Here is an 8,838-nt window from a genome sequence, read left to right as displayed (position 1 = left end):
CTTTTAAAATTTCTTTAATTTCTTAAACTTGCTTTTTTACTCATTCTTAATCAAATTATAATTAAATTAAATCAATTAGTTAATTTTTATAATGGCGAATATAAAATATTTTATTCTTTTCTCATTGATCAATGTAACGACTAACTTTTTATTTCAATACTAATGTAGATTCATTAATTCACCGTTGCGCCTAATCAAATTTTTTTTTATTATTTATAACTCTTCATTCCTAAATTTCTTACTTCAAATATGTTTAAATTACACGGTTATACTAATTCTCACAGTCTTGTTGGCAATTTGGGATTACCAAGGTATTTTTCAAACCTAATATTGATCATGGGGGGTTGGCTTTATTTTCGGCTATGTTATTTTTTGATAAACCACCAACTTTGGATCTCTTCTCATGATTCTAACTGTCTGTGGGGAACAATTCAATTACTTTTTAATTTGGCTTTTGATTAGGTAGGTCATGGGAGATTTATCCCCTATAGCCTGCCCTTTATAGTACAGTAGGGAACCGATTATCCGGAACGATCGGGACCATCGCTATTCCGGATAACTGATTTTTCCGGTTTTCTGAATCGCTACAAAAAGCCGTTTTTTTATTGTCAAACTCAACTAAAAAAATATATATTTGGAAATAATCTTAAAAAGAAGAAAAAACGATGAAGTAATACACTAATGATTGTTTCCAAAATGATGGTAAGGTTAACATCTTTCAAAAATGAAAGAAAATCTTGAAATCTTATGAGGAAAAAAATATTTTTTTTTAAAAAAATGGCGGGAAAATTTATCGAATTTCGTTCCGGTTTTTTGGTTTTCCGGTTTTCTGACTTCCGGATAACGGGTTCTGTATACTTGCATTTCTAGGAATGTAAAAATCAAATGCATATAATACAATTATTCAATTTTATATCGAAATCATTATAAATATTTACAACACTGAGATTAAATGTACCTCAAAACTATTAATATATTCAATATTTTTTATTCGAATGCATAATTATTAATCTTTTATAATATTCATAGTTATAATGTTGAAAACAATTATAAATTAGTTCTTAAACAAATTTTTAATATAAACTGGTTTCATTGATGGCGATAGTTTATTCTGAAAAGGAACAACATTACAAATGAACTTTAACCAGAATAACTACAAACTGATTTGATAGAGAGAGATCTATTAAATTGTCGTGCTAAATTTGTTGTTGTTTCTAATTTCACTTGCCGACACCAGCAACCTACTCAGTGAAACCAAGCGCATTTAAAACAGAGGGTGCATTTCTCGTTTTTCCGTGGCGCCATCTATGACCAAGAATACGAATTCAGTCACACACACGTCGCATCCCGTTTATGGGGCTGACCCATTCATGCATGCACTTTGACCTAAACCAGAGAACGATCAATCTCCGATTCAGTACTCCTCAGAGGTATTGAATGTTATGGGAGCATTGAGAACTTTGTGACCAGACAGATTTAACGTGCACTAGCTACCATTTACTACACAGGCAGTTTTCGGCTTTTGGGGACTGAACTCATGACCTTACCTTTCGGACATGGGCCAAACTCCCTGCCAACCAGGCTATCTCGACCTGTTGTTAAATTTATTTACTATATGACACTGAATTTTAAAGATTTATACAGTATTAGAAATGTATCTGAGAAAAATGGTTAAATAAGAATTTATTTAATTGTTATTTTACCGTATTCAACCAAAGCAGTCAAATAACCTTAAAAATGGTATTCAGATTGTTGAAAAATCGCTTATTAACTAGTTTCTCCTAACGCGGTTAAATAATCAGAATTTTAACAAGGATACTAGAATTTTAACTAGAATACCAACAAGGCCCACAGCCAATTTTAATCAAGCTCGAGCTCTTCGAAAGCTGGAAGCTAAACCATATGATAAGGATTACAAATTCATATTTTATTTTCTGTCATCGAAAGCTTATCACAGTAGAGGATGCCTGTGATGCCACAATTGGCATTACATATTTATTTTCTATCCTTTTAAAATATCTTTCATTGCTTAAGCTTATTTTTATTAATAGAATTACATTTAAAATAAATCAAAGACTTAATCTTTTAAAACGAACATAAAATATTTATTCTTCTCTTATAGATCAATGTAACGGATCTTTTTTATTTCATTACAAATGCAGACTTATTAATTCACTGTCGCCTCTAATCGAAAATAAAAATCTATTTATAACTTTTTATTCTAAATTTCTAACCGCTAAATGTTTCGGTTGCATGGTTGTAATAATTCTTATAAATTTGTTGGCGACTCGTGATCGCCAAGGTGTACTTTTAAACCCAATATTGATATGCTGGTTGGCTTTGTTTTGGCTATGTTATATTTTGATAATTCGCCAATTTTGGATCTCCTACTCATACTTTCTGTGTTGTTTAAGAACAATTGTATTCACTTTTAATTCAAAATTTGTGGCGACTAGGAGTGCCCTTTGGGAGCTCCTGTCCCAGCCGTCCTAACGGTTTTAAAAAATGCAATCGTAACGAAATGCTAACAAAACTTCGTAATGTGGAAGTTATATTTTCTGGATCCCTTTAAGGTATTTATTTTTGATAATTTGTTATATTGATGGCCATTCTCCATAATCTTCACAAATTATTGTTTAATAAATTGGATTTTTAAACGATTTATATATTGTTTCCTGGACATTATCTTTTTTAGTATTTTCATAATCAAGATGTATTTTCGTACGGCCAAGTAAAAATCCACTATATACAAATATTGGCGGCCACTGATGGAGAATAACCTCTACCATAATGCCTAATAATCTTATAATAGTAAGTGTGTGGTGAATACCCTATAAGACCACTTATTACTTTGCTGCTGGGTACATACTTTAGCCGAGTTAGCGAATATGTCAATCTCATGAGCTGATGAATTGGAAAATGTATCCCAGAGATGACACTACAATCTATCTTCTATTTCATCAATGCATGAGGAGTTTCTAGCACCCTGCACTCCTCAATTGGTGACCTTGAACTAATAGAATACGACATTTTCAATCACGCATGGATGTAACATCACCGAGCTGTGTAGCACAAAAAAGTCTAGTAGCATCACTAGATATGCTAATTAAGCCTCATTTTACGAAGCACTCTGCAAAACAAGACTCAATCACAAACTAACTTCGACGTCTATTACCTAATGAAAAGCCTATTATTGTTCACAGCCGATAATTATTATTGTAATTATTATGTAATAAAATTATTATGCATGTAAATCAGTATTTTTTTTTAAAATCTCCTTTGTATTTTTCTTTTAATTTAATGCCAATGCATAATAACATAATCCAGTTAAATTTCATTTTTACGGTTTTGAAAACATGCTAGTTGTAAATGGTTACAAAACCACATGTTTTTGTATTCACAGTTTATTAACCATACCAATAGTAAATGGTTTGAAGCCCGTAGAGGTAAAAGAATGTTCCTATCAGTAAACTTTACAGTCAATTGGATGTGTCGACTGCTGTCGGTTATTTTATTCTAATATTAGAATGAAATTTCTAACAGTGTATAATCCCTTTTGATTGTCAGAAATATGTCCGATCCCAGATAGTTCGAATAATTAGTAGACTATACTTTATTTGAAACTATTTCGGTGAAATAGTTGGCAATGGAATTTAAAAGCACTGAAACACCACAGACTAAAGAGAACTGGTTGAAATCAAATGATAGTTAAATTAAAATAAATCTCAACTCCAAGGAAAGTGCTTACGTTTTATGCGTAGGCTATTTTATAAACAATAGTTTCGCGTAAAGATACACTTGACCCAAATCGTTTTAGTCTCTTCCCTTTTTTCTTTTCTTTTTTTTTTTTGTAAAGTACGAGAGGAAAATTAAATACAGAAAAATTGCTGTACAGAGGAAAATTTCAGTTTTTTTAAAGCAAATTCCTTTCGTATATCGCTTTCATAAAAATGCATGCACAAAAGAGGCGTGAATTTTTATTTTGCATCAATTGAAAAAATAATTAACTAGCAATGATAGGGTTTATACTCTTAGTCTGATAGTTAAGGAGGGATAAATCATCTGACTAAATATAACAATTTAAATAAGAAATAACTATAATGGATTAAACTTGCTTAGAAAAGGAGCATAGGAATCTTTTTTTAAAAAAATAACATGCCAGTTACTTTAAGAATTCTCAGATTTATTTGTGTACATTCATATTTTTAGATTTTGCGAAAACTAAACAAAAAGTATAAAATTACTATAATTACATGAGATATGACAATATAGCTATTATACAGCAAAAATAAAATCTACAATCTGGGCATTGCAATAGTTTTTCTATCGAAAAGTAGATTCAAACATTTAAATCGGTTTATTCTACCAAATATGCAAACTTAACCATTGAGTAGAAGAGTTAAATAGTTAGACCGGTATATTATAACTAGATTTAACAACTAAAATATGCCTAATAGAATAAAAAACATAGGTAATGACCTCGCCCCAGCCTTAGAGATTGTGGTGAGGTTCAAGTTTGCTATCATTAAGTGGGTTTTTTTCTAAATATCAAATCATATTTATTTTTTCAATCTGATGCGTATATTTTGGAGGATATCTCTATTTTAAACAATTTAAACCTAATTTTCATTTTTCGATTACCGTACCATCTGTGAATAAAAACGTTAAAGCCTGTAATTCAAATTTTAGCTTGTTTTTTTAAAAAAAAAAATCAAAATCTGAAATAAAAAATGAAGAATCCACTCGATTTTGAAGTTACTACTCCCCACTGCACTGTAAAAAACTCTAGGTCAAATTACGATTAAAATTTCTGGCACACTGTTCGGTGTGCCAGTACTTTTTTACTTAAAATTCATTTTTACCGTAAAATTTGACTTAACAAAATATTTCGAAATTTTTACAGTAATATTTATTGTAAAATCATTACAATTTTGTTAATATTACTGTAAAAATTAAGGTATAAAATTTTATGGTAAAAATTAATGTTACAGTGAAACAGATATTACAGGTTTTGCACTCAGATATGCCAGTACTTTTTACCGTAATTTGATCTGATATTTTTTACAGTATTCCTGGTTAGTGGGTGAAACTTTTTTTAATTCAATGTTTATTTAGTTCTCGAGATATTTGCCCGTTCCTGTATTTTTTGGACAACCTATGAAAAAATTCAGCTATGAAATCCTTTAAAGCTATTCCAACTAAAACATAAACAATCTGCTAATATTATTTTCAACTTCGAAAAGGAAGCATGGTATACAGCTTTTACATCTTTGGCAGATGCATATTTAAATATAATATTTCAGTTTTGTTTATTTCAGACTTCCATAAAAAATAGAATATGTATTCCTTAGTTGCGAGGAGAAATAATTTCTGTTTTCAATAACTCTGAAAAAGTTTCATGAGTTAAACAAAAACAATGACTACTTAGAGTTTCAAAATGGAAAAAGTTAAAAAAAAAACATTCGTACCAAAGTGTGCTTCTGAAAAACTTTTTGAAAGATATGAAAGGGCAATATCTCCTTTTTACTGTGTTTTGAAAAACGTTACGTTTTATCACTATTCTACTGAAAAGTTTCAAAATTAAAATATAAAATTCTTTTTAATCTAAACACATTTCGATAAATTTTCAAAAGTAGAAAACTTCAAAAGAGAAGGGAAAGTGTTAAAGTAACTGCTTTCTATTTAATCCATCATGCTTTTATCACAAACAAACTGGCTAGACTCTAACTTCTGTTTAACAGTGATGTTTTAACTTTTAGAGGCAAATTGAATTGAACATTTAAAAAACATTGTGGAGGAAAGCTTCTCAAATCTGCTCTAAGAGTTTTTTTCTTTAGTGAATAAGATAAAAATTTGAAAATCACGTTTATCAAGTAGTCTGAAAAAGAAGAAATAATTTCGTTTTTTTCACAAGTGAAGCAAAAAGTGTACTTCTTTGTCAAAAAAGCGTTGAACGGATTGAAATACAAGTGATGATAGAAGCTTATTGTACGAAACCACAATTTTCTTTTTATGCGTGATAAAAACGAAATGATTATTCTTTTTTAGTCTACGTGAAAAATGTTGTGATCAGATCTTTTATTTTATTTCTTTCTATTTGTGTTTTTCGGAAAAAAAAATATTTAAAATTAGGATGCAAGATAAATTTTACTAGCAGCTTTCACGAAACTATTCACCGGACCCAGAGCTCCTATTGAAAACTGAGCACTCGAGATGGTAGACGAAAATTGATCGAAATTTCGAACTTCCATAAGACTCTATTTCAGGTTTATAAAGTGATAAATTTTGCTTGCTGCGCTGAAAAACAATTGTATCTAATGTTATAATCAGCCACCAGGCAAATAGCTGTGTGACAATATTTGGGGGGCGGGCAATATATATATATATACATATATATAAACACCACACGCAAATAAAATATTCTTAATATTCACCTTAACTCCTTCCAACTCAGATGACGTCATTGTTTGTACTGAGTTCCATCTTTGAAGTTGATAAATTTAACATTGCTTTCCGATTGGTTTTTTGTTCCTTATTTATTGTTTATAATATTAAATTAAAAACAATAATTGACTTTATGTTGTTTCATAGAAGCAATTTATATTTTATAACATATTGGTTTATGAAAATTTGTCCTGCTACCAGGAATTTTTCAGCGTGCAATATTTATTTTCACGCATAAGAAAAAGAAGAATAAGAAAAATAATATTGCATTTTTCTTCTTTTTTTTAAATATAACTACTGCTAATAAAATGACATTTTTTATTATTATTTTTTAATTAAAGTTTAATATTATGTGTTGTAATCTTTCTTGTTTAAGTTATTAATTAGACTATTTTCCGCGCAGAATTTAAAGAACACAATTCATAGCTTTAAATTATTAAAAATTGCGAATTTATAAAAATTTTTCGTTTATTTCAACAAACTGGGAAGCCACTTAGGTAAAAAGTAGTTTTTTTATCAATAGAGATAATTACTTTTTTTCTCCTTTTTTTAATGAGGAGCTGGAACGTTTGGGTAAAAAAAATAATTACAAATAATTTGTGTTTAAGATTAGTTTTACAATTNTCACCGGTGAGAGTCAGAAATAAGGGTATTTAGCAAATATTTCGGACAGTCACCAAGCGACTACGTGAATGTTGACATTCACCTGTGAATGTCGACATTTTCCAGACTTCGGTTATTCACCGTAACATATATACTTTCAATACTAGTCATACTTTCAATTCTGCTTGCAGTGATGTCGTGTAATGTAGTCAAGAGTTAAACTCCAGTTGCAATTTGATCACTCTAATTTATCAGAAAGTTCGCAAAATTTCGATTGACGGAAAATTCTATAAATAGCGATAAAAAGGCGTTAAATTACGTTTCAAGCGGACCGCTAATGACTGTCATTAGACTGACATCAGATGTCATTGTCATTCGATGCAATGCTCCTGTTGGGGCTTAAAAAGCTACAGCTAGTCAAAATTCAATGTTAAGATTCAACTCCAACACACCAGGCCACTGTGGGCCAGAAGACTATGATCTTTGGCCAAAAGTAAAAAATTAATTTTTCAACTAAAATAGTAGTTGAAAAATTAGTGTAGGCAGTTTTAATATATCCCAAATCAAGTATTCATAATCATTCCAAACATTATAATTTACTTTTTGGACCGACAAGAGTACAATTTAATGAAGAATATGTTTAAAAAATTGCTTTAAATGTAACTTTTAAATTTTTATTTCAGAAATATATATAGGAATTTCACCTTACTGTTACATTTTCATCAGAGAAAATAGTGTTAAATTATAGTGCAATTTTTCAATTTGTTGGATTAGTTAATACTCTTGACAAACTTATAGTTTATATCTTATCATTTGACATTTTACAATGTTTAAATGACTTTCGAAAATTAGTTCCAAAAAGTTCCACGAGGTAATTAGCTAAACTTTTTGTTGTTGTCTTCTTTGATGTTTCTTCTTTCGAAAAAACCTGCCCCATTTTGGAGAACTAAATAACCGTAAAACAAAAATTATGTTTTTTTTTATGTTTTCGCTTTATTTTGTATAGAAATTCATATAAACTGTTATTATTGTTCTAAATGAAGTTCATTTATTGTGAAAATTGCATCTTATCATCTGAAATATTTGTTTCACACAATACCACACATTTCATCCAGTATGGATTTGCAGGAGCGAGCATCAAAGCAAAAAAAAATTTTCTGCTGAGGTCATAGCTGTATTGAATTTGCCTAAAATCCCACAAACAAATTGCGATTCAGAATTACAAGATCAAGAGATGGAGTAGAAAATTGGACGGAATCAACTCTTTCAACGGAATGTTCAGATAATATAGAGTTAACAGCTTCTGAAGACGAAGATGACGAAGATTGAATGTCGATTACTGAAACATCTAAATATAATCACAAATTTTTTTAATTTTGATCACGAAAACAGTGAAATATTTCATTTCTTATGTTAAGTATTCAATGAAAAAATAATTTTTTGAATATGTTGTTTAATTTTTATGACAGAACATTGTTTTACTAATTTTAAGTCATATTTTTTATATATTAATATAAAACTAGGAAGCTTCGCCCCCTGCTCGCTGGCGCTCGCCAACCCCTGGAACTGCTTTCGCAGTTCATTTCGGATTGCTTCGCAATCCAATGCTCGCTTTGCTCGCGCATTGGATACGTTCTTAACGTCTAGCTTTTGTATACTTTTTTGAATACTGAAGTTCCGAAAACTTTTCACTGTAGAAAATTCTAAACCTGTACATTTCAATATTAATTTGAAATTGCAAACAGTTCACATATTTTTCTTAATCACACTATTCTAAATTTCAGTTGTTGA

Source organism: Parasteatoda tepidariorum, chromosome 5 (genome assembly GCF_043381705.1).
Source record: "Parasteatoda tepidariorum isolate YZ-2023 chromosome 5, CAS_Ptep_4.0, whole genome shotgun sequence".
NCBI classification, from domain to species: Eukaryota; Metazoa; Arthropoda; class Arachnida; order Araneae; family Theridiidae; genus Parasteatoda; species Parasteatoda tepidariorum.
Note: the sequence above shows the minus strand (reverse complement) of the source record.